This window comes from Cydia pomonella, chromosome 5, assembly GCF_033807575.1.
Source record: "Cydia pomonella isolate Wapato2018A chromosome 5, ilCydPomo1, whole genome shotgun sequence".
Classification (NCBI taxonomy): Eukaryota; Metazoa; Arthropoda; class Insecta; order Lepidoptera; family Tortricidae; genus Cydia; species Cydia pomonella.
In genome coordinates, this window is record NC_084707.1 from 23059981 (window position 1) to 23077585 (window position 17605).

The 17605-nt window shown below is 33.9% G+C and overlaps 1 long non-coding RNA gene across 1 annotated transcript; it reads right to left on the reverse strand.

Annotated features, from left to right (window-relative positions):
• Positions 1–2071: 2071 nt before the first annotated feature.
• LOC133518114 (uncharacterized) lies at positions 2072–10967 on the reverse strand. Its single transcript, XR_009799438.1, has 5 exons — positions 10862–10967; positions 9247–9306; positions 7852–8273; positions 7166–7239; positions 2072–2088 (listed from the first exon to the last, which is right to left on the reverse strand). It is a non-coding gene; the product is annotated as an uncharacterized LOC133518114 (long non-coding RNA).
• Positions 10968–17605: the final 6638 nt, after the last annotated feature.

The window sequence follows — 17605 nt, forward strand, 5'->3', positions numbered from 1 at the left end:
AATTAGTGGGCAAATGAGACGTTCTTGAATATAGAAATTTCGTGGAGGGGTTGACTATTGGTGCCTTTACCCTGCGATAAGTACGAGAGACGCGTCTAACACGTCTGGAGCGGTTGCCGAAAGTTATAAATAGCTCAGTTTAAGCCAGGACCGCCATTATATTTTTGACCGTCGGATTGTCACTTTCGCTGGCTTATTCGTAGACGTAAAAACAAAGGGTGTTATTTTGACGATTGAATGTTTGACATTGCGTAGCTACTATGCTGTTCTTTGTCAATCTGTTCAATTGTTATTTTAGTGTTAATACTTACTTATTTTTGTGGATTTTTTGTATTTTAGAGCCAGTTCAGTGTCAGGTTGCATGGTCAACCTACCGAGTACACCTAACCAAACGGTGACAAGCAGGTTTACTCGGGAATCCTGTAGAGAGTTAGGTCCAGGTCGCGAGAGGGGCCTGGCGTCAGCCTTTTTACCAACACAGGTGACGATTATACCTCTTACGTTCTCTTCAAGGTCTGACAGAGGGATATGAGGGTCTCACGTGTGGACCATTAGGAGTAATCCTTACTCATTGAAATCTGTTGGTAATTGAAGAAGCGTTGTCTTGTTAAATATATTTATTTATACACATTATATACATGGTTAGGGCGCCTTATTCATCTGTACCCAGGCTTCGGCTAACACAGATGGAGGGAGGCAATCACACAGACACTAGGGTTTGCTATACCTCGGTTTTGTCGGCCGAACGTTTAGAGCTTAAATTAGGGTCCCTCATACACACACTCCTCCCTGTAAAAATAGAGGTTCGCCTCTAGTTTTACACACATTAGAATAGGTGAATTTGGGGTAGAGTTAGGGTAGAGTCATTATTTGGGTGTTAGGTTTATTTATTTTCTTTCACATTTAGTTTGATTGTAAACAATACTAAAATCATTAGAGTTTTTAACTGTTTTAATTACAAAATAAATTAAAGTCTATTTTCAGTAGCATATGGATGGGTTACTGAGGCTCGTACATTAAATATGATTGAAGGTTTATATATTTTTACATTGGGTGAGATAGGGGAACAAAGTTATTTGAGGACATACTAAATAATTTTGTTATAGGGAGCTAGTGACCGGCGGAGCAGTTCACTAGTGACAATTGAGCTTTTCTATAACTGGGGAATTAAAGGGTAAATAAAGTCATATTTAATAGACGATTGTTTTCAGTATTCCATACATTAATAGTACATTCAGATGAGTTTCTTGGCGTTTCTTCTCGTCTGAAATTAGGTTACGAAACGTTGGTAGAGTAATATTACATAGTGCTTAGGAATACCTATTAAAAATAAAATAAAATAAAATGGGTATTAATTAGCTTAGAGACCCGTCTTCATCCGGGCGTGACAGTAGATAAAGTATGTTTGTACGTACTATTCTTTGCAATATTTACTTATGGTTACAATGGTTACATATACATATTTTCCCTGTAGCTAGCTAGGTTAGCGAAGAGATATATTAAAAGGAAAATATAAGTTTTTAAATTACAAACAATAAGGGCTTACTACTGTTCACGGTAACTGGTCACGGTAGGGCCCGGTAGGAGATAAATTCTAAAAAATATATATATTTACTATTTTTTTTTATTTTTTTATTTGTCTAACAATAGTGTTAATAAAAATATACAGTAGGAATATTTACAAATTCATAGGATATTTAGGGATAGTTTTGAAAAATCCAATTCGTATCAGTTTTCACATAAAAGACGAAGGGTACTAAGGTTCACAACGTAAATACACTAGACGATCACATGGCCAAATTTATTTATTTTCCTATTTTTATTTAATCCTGGTTGAATTTTAGTTAATTTAGTTTAGTGGTAGATGGGGTAAGGTACATTTTTGGTGCCGTGACCAGGATTATATATATAAATAGTTTATTACATAGAGTAGCCTCGTCGGCTACATTTTTGCTGCCGTAAGAAAACTGGAATGTGAACAATATGATTTGGATTTTTCTTGGAAATTTTTAAATTATATCTATATATTATAATATTTATCAATATAATTTTTTCTCCTCTTGGTTTCACTGTAGGGACTAATATTACCTGAAACAAACACAAAAATACATTAGTATAAATAGTCAATTAAAATTAGCTAAAACTAAAATGCGTTATGCGAGTCCAAACAAAAAGATAGCGGGCGATGGTTTCGTTTTCATTAAACAAATGTGCATATATGTATATGTACGGATGTATACATATACGTTTTTTTACCAACACAGTGTAGAAATCCAGTGAGTGTTAAAAAGTGACTAAATTATGTTTTTAGTTTATAAAATTAAAAATTCATGTATAAAATAAGTGTTTAATAAGTGTTTAAATAAGTAGAAAAAGTGTTAAATCAGTGTTATAAAGTGAATAAAATTATTAAAAATAAATAAAATGGAGAGGGCCACAAGGAAGCGAACGGCTGCAGCTAAATCAAAATCTACGCGTCAAAGCATACAACAAGCTACGCCATCTGTCGAGAAAAGCATTACTAAACGTATTAATCAAAAAGCACGAGTAGCTCGTGGAATTATAAAAAAGAAATCGGATGTAAGACGTGGATTGTTCTATCACTTGCTGAAACAGACTGAACAGAAAATGACAGAGGGGCTTAGTCAGTTACGGAACGAGCTTGCAACGGCGATTAGTCCTTTACAAGTGGAAGCTATAGAAACAGCAGATACAACATCACAACAACCATTAGAAGATACACAGTGTACTGAAATAGTTTCAGGCAGTGAAAACGAACTATCTGCTGAAGAGAAGAAGACTATTATATACAATATTAAAAACACAAATATTGAACGTCCCAAGTTTGGCAAAAATAAATCGCATCCAGTGACATTTTTGGAAGATCTAGAAATGTATCTTAAAAAGGTTGTATCAGATAGCAATGAAATAGAAGCGATTCTTGAATGTTTAGAGGGGACAGTTCGCGATTGGGCCAGGCTATATAAAGACAGGTGGACCAGTGTAGCAGAGTTCAAAACCGACTTTCTGAAATCATACTGGGGTATGCATGAGCAAAATGAGTTGCGCAGGAATATAGTTCACGGGGTTTGGGACAAATCAAAATTAAGTAGTATGCACGATTACTTTGTAAAAATGGTCGGGCAAGCAAAAATGTTGACTTATGTTATTCCTGAGTATCAATTGATTGCTGACATAATGAGGCATTTTCCTCGTTATATACAGCAAGCGTTTGCGTCATCTAAAGTTACCACTATTTTTGAAGCTGCCGAGTTTCTACGCGCAATGGACGACGTAAATAAACAAGAGTCGCGGGCAGTACCAACAACGTCTGGGGCCTCGAAAACATCCAATCAAACCATGAAAAAAAACCAGACACAATATCAAAATTGGCGGAGACCAGAAGCAACAACGGCTGCTATAGAACAAGAAATAGTTATCGAAGATTCGGAAAACTAATATCTGCTGATAAAAACGTCCCCGGATCAGCTACAGAAACAGATAATAGGGTCAAGATTCTAAAATTAATGTATAAAATGAATTGGTTACCAGGTCAATTGTTAGGAAAAAATGATAATGGGTTGCGTGCGCCAATAGAATTAAAAATAGTATATGGTAAACAAGGAGGAGGTTTAGGTTATAGTAATTTAGAAAAGGTTCAGTTGATAGGGATACACGATTTAATTAATGTTTTAAAATTAAAAAGCGAGTTCATAGATATTGAAGTAGATGACGAATTTATCGCATCTGTGTTTGAGGAAGTAAAAGAAATTCCGGAATCAAATACGTTTAAAAGTGAAATAATTGTACGTATGCGAGACTTTATTATAAGGGCTTTATTGGATACGGGTAGCGATGTGACGGCAATATCTGAGGAATTTTGGGAGGTTGTAAAAAATAAATATCCTGATATTCCAGTAATGCCGATAAAGACTTTTAATATCAAATCAGCATCAGGGCACAAGAGTAAAGATATCAAAATTATGGGATTGCTACCTATTGTCATAAATGATTTACAGTTGGAAATTGGGTTTGTAGTAATACCTAATCTCAATTTTCCATTAATATTAGGATTTGACTGGCTTAAGGAAAATGTAGTATCAATTGACCTAAGAAAGGAAAAATGTGGAGTCAATGTCGAATGTAAAGGTGTAACCTCATGGATACCATTTCATGATCGATATAATGGATGGCAGGATCAATGTTGCATAGAGACTTCAAATCAAACTCAAACGCAAGTGACTTGTAAAGTAGGGATATCGTTAGTAGAAAGTGAGAAAAAAGCTTTACATTCAGTATTGATGAAACATAAAACTCTATTTGACTCAAAATTAGGCAGGGCTAATTGTTATCAACATGTAATAAAAATGGATACACATGCACCTGTAGTAAAAAGAACGTACCCCGTGCCATATGCGTATCGTGAAAAAATTGAATTAAAGTTACGCGAATTAGAAGAACAGGGAATTATTAGTCGTACACAAACTGAGTACTGTAGTCCGCTAACATTTACATTAAAGAAAGATGGAACAATAAGAGTCTTATTAGATGCGCGTGAAATCAATAAGTACATGACATCTGAAACCGAAAAACCAACTTTACAATTGGACGTATTAAATTCATTCCACGGAGCGAAATTTATAAGTGTAATAGATTTAAATAATGCGTATTTTCAAATACCGCTATCGGAAGAAAGTAAAAAATACACAGGTTTCAGTTTCAATGGGAAATCTTACGTGTATAACGTATTGCCGCAAGGTCTCAAAACATCAGTAGGAAGCTTTAGCCGTGCTATGGACTGCATACTTGGTCATGATGTTCGCGAATTTTGTGTCAATTACTTGGATGATTTAGCCATAATTACTACCGGCACCTTGCAACAACATTTAGAACACATAGATATAGTGTTGGGAAAATTAGAGAAAGCGGGTCTAACTTGCAATTTAGAAAAATGTAATTTTTTATGTAAAGAGGTACACATGCTAGGATATATAGTATCGACTAAAGGAATCCGAACCGATCCGGATAAGATTAAAGCAATTCAGGATTTTCCAGTCCCAAGGAAAATTAAACAATTAAGAGCTTTCTTGGGATTATGTAACTTTTACAGGAGATTTATTCCTAATTATAGCGACAACATACAACCGTTATGTAATTTATTGAAAAAAGGAGTGACGTGGCACTGGGGCGTCATTGAACAAAAAGCATTTGAGAAAATAAAAAAAACTTTCATAGAAGTTATACAATTACAACATCCTGATTTTAGCAAGCCTTACTACTTACAAACAGATAGTTCTGGAATAGGTTTAGCAGGAGTACTTTATCAATTAGATGATAATGGACAAATGAGAATTCTCGGGTTTCATAGTAAATCACTAAGGGGGGCTCAGTTAAATTATTCGACATCTGAAAAAGAATTTTATGCTGTTATTAACTGTTTAGAAAAGTTTGAAACTTATTTGAGAGGTACAAAGGTCATTATTCAAACAGATCATAAGGCCTTATTGTTTGTGAAAAATTGGAAATTATATAATGCGCGAGTAATACGTTGGATCAATTATTTAGAGCAGTTTCAATACGAAGTTGAGCATATAAAAGGTAAAGATAATACAGGCGCGGATGTGCTTTCTAGATACCCTCCTCAAACTGATCTTTTGCAGGAAGATAAAATACGTTTGCCCGAGATTCTTTACACTGAGACAGAAATAAATAAAAAACTGATAGAAAATTTAAAAAAGATAAAGGATTTACAAAGGCACGATCCCGAAATCGACGAAATAATTCAAGGACTAGAAAGTGGGGATACTAGTGATAGAATCGGTAGAATGATTCAAAGATGCTCATTGCAGGATGGTGTATTGTATTTCACTCCCGACAATAGTCAAAATAAAGTTTTATTTATGCCAAAAATGTTAGTAACGGATATTATAAAACAAATACACTTAGAAATGGGTCATCAAGGGGCTTACAAGGTCATTAAATACATAAAAGACAGATTTTACTGGAGGGGTATTACGCAGGATGTTAAAAAACTAATAAGAACTTGTCATACTTGTCAAATGGTGAAAAATGATAATATCAAACATGTAGGACCATGTAAATCAATAGTGAGTAATGATATTGGAGATTTAGTCATGGCAGATCTTTACGGGCCTTTACCATCAGGACAATTCGGAATGAATTACATTTTGGTAGTTCAAGATTCATTTAGCAAATTCATCAAACTATTTGCACTACGGAAGGCTACAGCATTATCTGTCGTAATTAGCATGAAAAAATTCTTTAAAATTATACAACCAAAAGCAGTTTTAACAGATAATGGTTCGCAGTTTATTAGTGGTCAATGGAGGCAATTTATGAAAGAAAAGGGGGTCAAAACTATTTATACGACAGTTAGAAATCCTCGACCTAACACTACAGAGCGTGTGAATAGGCAACTCGGAGTTTTATTTAGGACTTACTGTGAAAAACGACATCAAAGTTGGGTGAAAATATTACCTAAGATAGAAACTTTATATAACAATACGTTACACGATAGTACAGGGTTCACCCCATGTGAAATAATGTATGGTCAGCCTACGCAGTTATCATTTGATAAGGAAATTATTAGTCATATGAAGAAAAACATAGCGGACATTAGGCAAAAGGTTAGAGAAAATTTAAAGAAAGCAGCTGAGATAAGGCAGGCCAAGTTTAATCAAAGTTTTAGACTGATTCAATTTCAAATAGGGGATTGGGTTAAAATAAAAAAGTTAAATAAATCAAATGCTCAGCAAAAGATTACAAAAAAGTTCGAATCAATTTATGAAGGTCCTTATGTAATTGCAGCAATTCCCTATTCAAACGTATATATTCTAGTTGATCCATACACGAATTTATTCAGAGGGAAATATAATGCAATTCATTTGTCAAGATATTATAAAGGTAAATTGAGTAAAAATAGCTGATCCGGCGAACGTAATGTTTGACTGAAATTAATGATTATAAATAAAAACATTTATACTTCGTATTGTTGTGGTTTAATATAAAAAGATTGGACTAGAAAAATAATTGTTAGAATCAAATAATAGTTATAAAATAGAATAAATATTTAAATGATAAGTGTATTAGATATTAAGTCATATTTTTGTATCCTTAAAAATAAAAGGAATATTTTTGTACTTACCAAGTCTAGAGTAGAAGAACACTGGTTCTTGGGGTCGCGGGTCGAGTGTAGAGATGCTGAATGTGGTAGTTTAGCTGAAATTATTAATATTTTTATTATTATTAAGTGTTACCAAAAATGTTTACAAAAGTAATATTGTTATAGAGACTTTTAATAATTACTTATAAAAATAAATAACAAACGACAAATAGGTTTAAGTTTTTTTTGTTGAAATGTAAATTAAATAGGTAGGTTAGAATAGGGTCTTCAATCCACATCCGGCATAATAGTAGTCTGTATGTGTGGAAGTAACACTATTCACATATACAAGTCGCTTCATTCAATTATACATAGAATAAAAAATAAAATGAATGAACTTGATTTGTGTATTGTTCATAAAAATGGAGTGTATTAATCATAAAAAATACATATATTATCCTATAAGCTTGTATATTAAAGAGTTGAGCTACTTTATGTTACCCGAAGGCACAAATAGCGGTAGTGGAATTTTCGAAAAAAAAAATTTATATATATAGTTTCAATTAACAATTTTTATATTTAAACTAAAGAGAGACTAAGACTAGCAGTAATGATTTTTAGTTCATAAAATGATTTCAAAAATATATATTAATCATACATAGTATCATAATACATAATATTATCTGGGAAAAAAAGTTATGTTAATATCAAGTAAGCAATTTAATTACCTCAAAATAAAATAACAGGACAGCATTCAGTGGCACTCGATACCTCGTTACTTGGAACATCTGAAAATTGGGAATTATCCAGTTTAAACAGAGAACAAAGACGTTTTGTATTTATTTTCGTAGATTAAGATTTCAATATATCATAAAGAAACTAAAATTATCAATACAATTTTAATTATATATACGAGAATATCACTTTTTGGAACAAAAATTTGGTTATGAGAAATTAGTTTGAAAATAATTACAGTAAATATTTGGTTATTGCGATGAAATTCATTAAATTTGTTTTATTTAATAAATAAATAAACAAAATGAAATAAAAGAAACTGCTAGGTTAGGAAAAGTATACTTACTTTTAAAATGTCGTCATATAATTAGGAGGACTAATTACATATCAGCTTACTCAAAAACGCCTTACGTATCTGAAATCATATTTAAGCAAAAATTTGAAAACCGTAAAATTAATACATGTGTTAAAAATAGCTGACGCTCAAGGCGAGACGCGGTTTGGCCACTTAAAGGGTCAGAAAAAAAAAAGGTCGCAGGTACTCCTTAATACGTCTTGTTTTGTGTTATCAAATTTCATTCATATTATACAGGGTGATTCATGAGACGTGAGCTGGACTAAGCCTACACAATCAGTAAATGTTAATGAATCGTTCACCATCATATTTAAGTAAAACAATCACGCTTTTTATCTGTTATTTAACTTTTTCTTAAGGACAAATTTGATTATCTACAATCATGGACACCCTACAACACTTAATTAACAAAGATTAAACCTCTTTAACCGTTATGACAGCACTTTGATTATGAAGAAAATAAAATGTCACACTTGAGTGAGATACGATTTTATAAAAGTAACCACACTCCGATGACATTCAATTTGTCACTTATTATGGATAAAACAAAGAGGGTGACCATAAATATCGTTAATAAAATAAAACTCTTTTTTTTTAACAGTAAAAATTTAATTAACGTTAATCACACAAATACTGGTACGAAACAGTTGCTGATAATTTACCGAATATGCAGGCTTGATCCTGCTCACGTCTCCTGAATCATCCTGTATAGGCAATAGAGTTCACTTAAAACAAGTAAGTAGGCATAACAACACTTCCTTATCAGTATCTATAGTGCAAACAGAACAGACTTCAGAAGTAAAAAGAATAGATTGTAGGCCAATAAGTTAAAATTTTTTCATCATACCTATATATAATGAACTAATAACATAATGGCGACAGGATAGTATTATAGTATAGATATAAACTAAATATGTACTTTAAATTAACATTACGGTAAACTAATATATACTGAAATAACTGAACGTGTCCTACCTAGTTGACATTTTTAGGAAAAAATGTTCAGAAAAAAAAAGAATAGTGTATTACTTACCTAAAGGGTAGATTCAGGGTCACCCCACTCATCCAGCAACCCGGATTCATTCATTAGAGCCTGAAAAATTAAAAAGAAATAAGTATGATTAATTGAATGAATTATAAATGGAGGATATTAATCATATGCTATCCATGAATTAATTAAACTTATTGAAACTTGGTCTTGATGTTCTTCAACAATGATGTCTGCGTGATGGGAGGACTCAGTTATATTTATACTAAATCGGAAACATTTTCTTTCGGCGATTTCATTTTTCTGTTATAAGAAATGTTTTCTTTTAACATTACAAAAGTTTTGGAATAATAATTAAAAGATTATTAAAATAAAATATTTGACAAAACATACATATAATTGTAGTTATACCTTAAATCTGCGAAAACGATCCTTGAATTTTTTTATTTTCATAGTCAAAATATTTAAATTAAAAAAAAGGGTTTACATTTTTGCACAGTTTTAATAAGTCCTGGCGAGCGAGTTCGGCCAAAAATTTATCTCCATAGTATATAACTTATATAACTTACTATCCCAAATTATTGGGAACTCACAAATTAAAAGGTCAATCTTAGTAAGTCTTATTTTAAAGAAAAATAATGTACACGTCACAATCACAACCTAGCACTTCAAAAAGAGTTTGGTTTTGTGTATAACAAATTGACCTATGGTTTATGCTAGGGGGCGCCACTAGAGCTATACTCTAGCGACACCATAGACAAAACAAGGGAAATACTCAGTATTTACTGATGTTGCCAGTAAAGAAATTAATTGAAATAAAATATTAAATACAATTCATTGTACAAAAAAAAACATTTACCGATATATTAATAATGATCTTTGATTTATTACTGAGATTTTTTTTAAACTTGGGTTTAAGTTAATGGAAATATTCATTAAAACAAAAACATGTTGAAATAATAAAACTTAGAATGTTGCGACCGACGATGCGGCCGGTGATAAAAAATTGAGACAATAGACGCAAAAGTTTAAGGACAAGTTGAGTGCACATGTTCGGGTCTCTAAAAAAAAAAATTGCCGATGCGTCGAGGGTTTCTCTACCTGGACTGTAAAGTGCGTGGTGGTTTTGAGTACAAGTAAAGCATAGAATGTTATTTAATTGACCTAGATAATACAAATAACACAAGTATTTGATAAAAATGATTTGAATAGTGGTATTGGCCGAATACTGAATATTCAGCAAAAGCGGCCGAATAGGTCAAATACCATATAGTTATCAAATGTTTGTGGCATTTCTAGTATTTATAGCATACATGAAAAAAGAAAATTAAACAGTCTAGAAATAGGTAGTAAAATAATAATAAAATATTACTCTTGATTACTTAAAAGTTAATTAAGTCGTTTAAATACACTTGTTACATTATCATAAAATATGATAAGTATATATTAAAAATATGTTAATTAAATATTTATTTGATACTGCAAAGCAAGAGAGGATAAAATTATAATATTCATGGTATTATTCGAAGATAATACTAAATAAATAAAATTTTAGGCTAGAATTGGTGGAAAAAAATAATTTAGCATAAATGAACAAAAATTACCAATTTACAAGATTAGATATGATATATAAAAAAAAAGTAATACATTCAAAACTTACCAATTATTTTCTTCAGCAACAAAATTCATTACACTTCACAATTACATTTCACTTCACGACACAGGGTGAAATTCAAAACTGAGCCAGTAACAACGGTCAGTTTGATCAGAGAGAAGCTTAACACATCCCCTCTGTCACTTCCGGGACGCTTCATTGCGGGGTTGCCATGATAAAATATTGAGTTTTAGTGTTGCCATGATAAGATGTAATAACGTAACCTTAAATAAAACGGTACGGTATTAACGTTATCTTAACAAACAACTTCAACTTAAATATAAACAGTTTTGTCAATACACATTACGTTTGATATTGTTATACAATATATAGGAGGGAGCTTGGGGTTGTCTGAAATATTGTTTTTAAAAGTAAGTTTTATTGGATGCATTTTAACTCTGGTTGCATATCGTGACTTTGGCTATCTGTAGAAATGGTCTGGGATAGATTGAGTGAACTGGGAAATGAAAGCCAATGAAAGATGATTAACTATTTAATTATAAGAATAGACTAATGGGTATTTGATGTTTTTGCAAGAAGTGTGTGAAAGTTTGTAATATTTTTGTATATATGGATTTTTACAATTAGACAAATGTCGGATTGCAATCAACCTGGATTTGTTGATATTTTTATTACAAAGAAATACACAAAATAGTCAACAAATTCTTATCAGTAGGCTAAAATCGTATGACGATTCGACCCATTTTCAAAGGGTAGTTTTTGTTGACTATACACTTCACAAGAAGCTAAGACCATGACTAATTACACACCTCATAGTGAATGAGATCTTTGACAGCAAAACACGATGATGACATGTCAATGAACATGCATTATCACAATTTTATATTCTAAAGAGATATTAATGCATCATTTTTAAATAAATTTTATCAAGTTATTTCAAATATGGGTTTGAGTGTGAAATGGTTATATGTATGTAATTATTAAATATAAAGATAGATAATAGTATTAAACGGTTCACAAGTAAGACTTATTTTCATATATTATAACGGTGAAGTGTTTACAGTAGTATAGATAATTTTAAATTTTATTATTTTTCAATGGTTCGTCTGGATGAATATTTATTATTTTTAATAGTATTTAATTGCAGACATTACATAGTATTTTTAATTTATATCTATGTTATGTTTGTAAAGATAATGTTTTGATACAAGTATCAGGATGTTATCAAGGTATAATTTAAGTTTTTTTTTTTTTTTACATTTTACTGTTAATATGGAAGTCAGTCTGAAGTCAAATATCTGGTTCATGTATGAGACATGCTCCAAGAAAACTTGATTGAAAGGAGTGATTGGGTAATAGAATTCGGATTGAGTTTTGACTAATGGAGAATGAATATCCCAGTACTTATACCAAATGTTTTTCCTACTTTGTGAAGGGAGGTTTTGCTGGTTCATCTATTAACCGGGCAATGTGGTTAAGTCGCCGGATAGAAAGATCCATAGACTAGGATGAAACCATGAGATCGAGCTACTAGAGCTTATTGGATTCACGACCCAATACCCTGCGCTGGTAGGAAAATCGTGACGAAAAGATAATCATGATACATTATTAAAATTCAGAGATCCGAGTTTTGTACTGAATCAATCACAATCAATGAGTATTGGTTTAAACACACACCATACACCACACGTTTACATTTACACAAGGGGGGAAGGAAGGGGATAATATCAACAAATTTAGGATATAATTTTCAGTTTTATTGGAATAAGGGTTCGAGAATTATACATGTATGTGTGGGACAATACAATGCTAATTCTCGAGGGGGCGATTGTAACTAGACGCACTAGCAGATCTAGTTAACATATAAAAATAATTGGCACAAATAATCGGTCCATATCATTTTCATAGACTAAAAACCTCAATTATTATGTTCCAATATTAATCAAAATACTAGTAAATAGTATGTATATATCTAATGAATTAATTCCGTAAGTTTAATGGAATAGAAGCAAAATATTCTCACGAGAAATTTTAAACAACAAACAAAGACTTTAACTAAATCATATTTCGTAGTGGGTCGTTAATCAGAAAAGGAGATTGGTACTCGAGTTTAAAGGGTAATAAACTAGTCAAACGTATAAGGTAAAGGCATCAGTGCTGAGACATGCACCAGTGTGCCAAAAGTAGGTGTTATTATAGATTAATAAAGTATGAATTGAAAAGTAACTTAATTTTTAAAATAATTGTTTAGCATAAACCACAAAACTACTTCAAAGAAGTGCTGTCTTCTGACATTAAGGGATATGCCATATGCGCCATTTTTTTGGAGCGTCACATGGTATTTTGATCAAACGTCGGCAGCCGAATTGTGATATTTTTTTAGAAGCATGTGCTCTGCTTCACGTAATTAATACTTCATTTGTCTGGAAGAAGTGGAAAATTAATATGAATCCATATTAAAGTAAGCCCTGGCCGATTACTGGGTTTGAGGCAGTAATTTTAAAGGGACGTGGACCGAGAGGACAGCCGATAGAGGCTGAGCATAGGTTTCAAGATTTTTTTATTTTCAAATGCAATGTAAGTCGTTAAATCAAGCACCTTTAAATATCTACATTATTATGACTTTATTTCATTGAAATACATCAAATACTCAGTAGTCATCCTGTGGCTGACCACTGGACACTGAAATTACGGAACTCGGAACCCAATAGCCAGGCGTTAAAATGGGATGGCTGTAGACTGGGTACTTAAAGGCTGTGTCTTGGTAGACGGAAGGCTGATTGCTGGCGGAAGGGCCTTGCATTATATTTAATGAAATATTTCCATAAGCTAAATTAAATTACGTTTTATTCTTTATAAAAATTAAACTTTAATAAATTATTGATGAGTAAAAATATTCATAATTCTTATTGATCAATTAGTGGGCAAATGAGACGTTCTTGAATATAGAAATTTCGTGGAGGGGTTGACTATTGGTGCCTTTACCCTGCGATAAGTACGAGAGACGCGTCTAACACGTCTGGAGCGGTTGCCGAAAGTTATAAATAGCTCAGTTTAAGCCAGGACCGCCATTATATTTTTGACCGTCGGATTGTCACTTTCGCTGGCTTATTCGTAGACGTAAAAACAAAGGGTGTTATTTTGACGATTGAATGTTTGACATTGCGTAGCTACTATGCTGTTCTTTGTCAATCTGTTCAATTGTTATTTTAGTGTTAATACTTACTTATTTTTGTGGATTTTTTGTATTTTAGAGCCAGTTCAGTGTCAGGTTGCATGGTCAACCTACCGAGTACACCTAACCAAACGGTGACAAGCAGGTTTACTCGGGAATCCAGTAGAGAGTTAGGTCCAGGTCGCGAGAGGGGCCTGGCGTCAGCCTTTTTACCAACACAGGTGACGATTATACCTCTTACGTTCTCTTCAAGGTCTGACAGAGGGATATGAGGGTCTCACGTGTGGACCATTAGGAGTAATCCTTACTCATTGAAATCTGTTGGTAATTGAAGAAGCGTTGTCTTGTTAAATATATTTATTTATACACATTATATACATGGTTAGGGCGCCTTATTCATCTGTACCCAGGCTTCGGCTAACACAGATGGAGGGAGGCAATCACACAGACACTAGGGTTTGCTATACCTCGGTTTTGTCGGCCGAACGTTTAGAGCTTAAATTAGGGTCCCTCATACACACACTCCTCCCTGTAAAAATAGAGGTTCGCCTCTAGTTTTACACACATTAGAATAGGTGAATTTGGGGTAGAGTTAGGGTAGAGTCATTATTTGGGTGTTAGGTTTATTTATTTTCTTTCACATTTAGTTTGATTGTAAACAATACTAAAATCATTAGAGTTTTTAACTGTTTTAATTACAAAATAAATTAAAGTCTATTTTCAGTAGCATATGGATGGGTTACTGAGGCTCGTACATTAAATATGATTGAAGGTTTATATATTTTTACATTGGGTGAGATAGGGGAACAAAGTTATTTGAGGACATACTAAATAATTTTGTTATAGGGAGCTAGTGACCGGCGGAGCAGTTCACTAGTGACAATTGAGCTTTTCTATAACTGGGGAATTAAAGGGTAAATAAAGTCATATTTAATAGACGATTGTTTTCAGTATTCCATACATTAATAGTACATTCAGATGAGTTTCTTGGCGTTTCTTCTCGTCTGAAATTAGGTTACGAAACGTTGGTAGAGTAATATTACATAGTGCTTAGGAATACCTATTAAAAATAAAATAAAATAAAATGGGTATTAATTAGCTTAGAGACCCGTCTTCATCCGGGCGTGACAGTAGATAAAGTATGTTTGTACGTACTATTCTTTGCAATATTTACTTATGGTTACAATGGTTACATATACATATTTTCCCTGTAGCTAGCTAGGTTAGCGAAGAGATATATTAAAAGGAAAATATAAGTTTTTAAATTACAAACAATAAGGGCTTACTACTGTTCACGGTAACTGGTCACGGTAGGGCCCGGTAGGAGATAAATTCTAAAAAATATATATATTTACTATTTATTTTTATTTTTTTATTTGTCTAACAATAGTGTTAATAAAAATATACAGTAGGAATATTTACAAATTCATAGGATATTTAGGGATAGTTTTGAAAAATCCAATTCGTATCAGTTTTCACATAAAAGACGAAGGGTACTAAGGTTCACAACGTAAATACACTAGACGATCACATGGCCAAATTTATTTATTTTCCTATTTTTATTTAATCCTGGTTGAATTTTAGTTAATTTAGTTTAGTGGTAGATGGGGTAAGGTACAAGTTCGCTCACGTACACGAGCTGGCCTTTGCTGTGCCACTGGGAAATGAAACAATGAGAGCTGAATAAAACTTTATTTTTAGATAAAACTTTTGATACTTACAGGATTTAATTCCCATACTCCCTTTTTGGAATAGATATCATGAAAGAAAGGACAAGTCACCTTATGACGTCAGTCGCGAATGCTGAAGATTTCTGACATGAGCGCTGGAGGCATTGGTCACACAGGAATGGAATATGGCGTCAGCCAAGGACGCACGTTCTTTTTCTGCCCTGGGCCCTGGCAGTAGCATCGTCTCTCACTCAAACAGAGATGCTACTCATACTCAACACCTAGAGTGATATGAGTCATATGAGTGGGAATCAAATTAAGAAAATAGAAATAGAAATAGAATTTGTTTTATTCATAAACACACAAACAGTAATAGACAGACATAAAAGAGAACATAGTGAGAGTAAAGTGTCACGAAATGGCCTCATCTCAGCATGTTGCTGGCGACTTCCAGCGCTGATCTTCCGATGAGACCATCGAGTGCGAAATAATCACGGAAGGTAACAGAAAAAAGGAAAGAAACATAAAATAAACATGACGAACATACTTAACACTAAATAAAATTGCACGGACGAAACGAACGTCCAGTCTGTACCGGTCCGGTCGGATCGTATCGTGGTGCGGCATTAAGCGAAATTCAAGGTAGGTAACAACTTTTTAGTATCTATATTATATAAAGCTGCAGCCCGAACGTGAATCGACACGAATTGTTCTCCCGGAAGGAGGCGCGGGGGGGATTCGAGTTTGGTACGGTCGTACGGGGGGCGGTCCGGTGACCTCCGGAAAAATCCGACATTCGGTCTACCGGATCGGGACAGAAAAATGTTTGACGGCCCGGCTAAACGGTGGGAGATAGTGGGGGGGTGCTCGACCAAATGTCACAGAGGACCCCGGGCAGTTTCGGAGGCCGCCATTTTTTTTTCAAAATGGCGGATTCAAAATGGCGGCCGATTTTCAAGTCGGTCCCGGCGCGCTCAAATTTCGGTCACGGAATCTCGGGGCCCTCTAGATCGGTATGGAAAAAAAAAATTTGGAAAAAATCCAAGATGGCGGACACCATGGCCACTTTTATTTTGTATGGCAACTTTTAAACGGTGACAGATAGGTGGGGGGTGCTCGACCAAATGTCATAGAGGGCCCCGAGACAAATGTAATGGCATTTAAAAAAATTCAAAATGGCCGACTCAAAATGGCGCCGAAATTTCAAAACGGTCCGAGAGCGCCGAGAACCGGTACGTGGGTACATATGGGCCCCCGCGTTCGAAAAAAAATTTTTTTTTTTTTTTAGCTCGAAAAAAAATTTGTATGGGATTTTTTTTCGAATCCCCCACATGCTAAACGGTGAGAGATAGGTCGGGGGAGCTCGACCAAATGTCATAGAGGGCTCCGAGTGGAATCTGAATAAGAAAAAAAAAATTCAAAATGGCCGACTTTTTTTTTTTCTAAAACTTCAAAAAGGTCCGAGCGCTCTGAAATTTTGGTCGCGGTATCTCGGAGCCCCAATGACTCGTACGGAAAAAAAAAATTTTGGAAAAAATCCAAGATGGCGGAAAAATGGCCAGTTTACTTTTGTATGGCAACTCTCAAACGGTGCGTGATAGGTGGGGGGTGCTCGACCAAATGTCATAGAGGGCCCCGAGACAAATAAAACTGCATCAAAAAAAAATTCAAAATGGCCGACTTTTTTTTTTTCTTTTTTTAATGTTGGTCCGAGCGCGCTGAGATTTTGCATGCGGCGAGCCTGGGGGGCCAAGATTACCATATGAAAAAAAGTTTTTTGGAAAAATCCAAAATGACGGTGGACAGGGGCAAAGTAAAATTTCCAAGTAGGTTAAGCGAGCCCGAAGGGCGAGCTTCAGGCTGGGAGGCCGAAGGCCGACCCCGGCGGAGGGCCGAAGGCCCGGAGCCTTCACCCCGACCCCCAAGCGTGCAACCCCCAGTAAC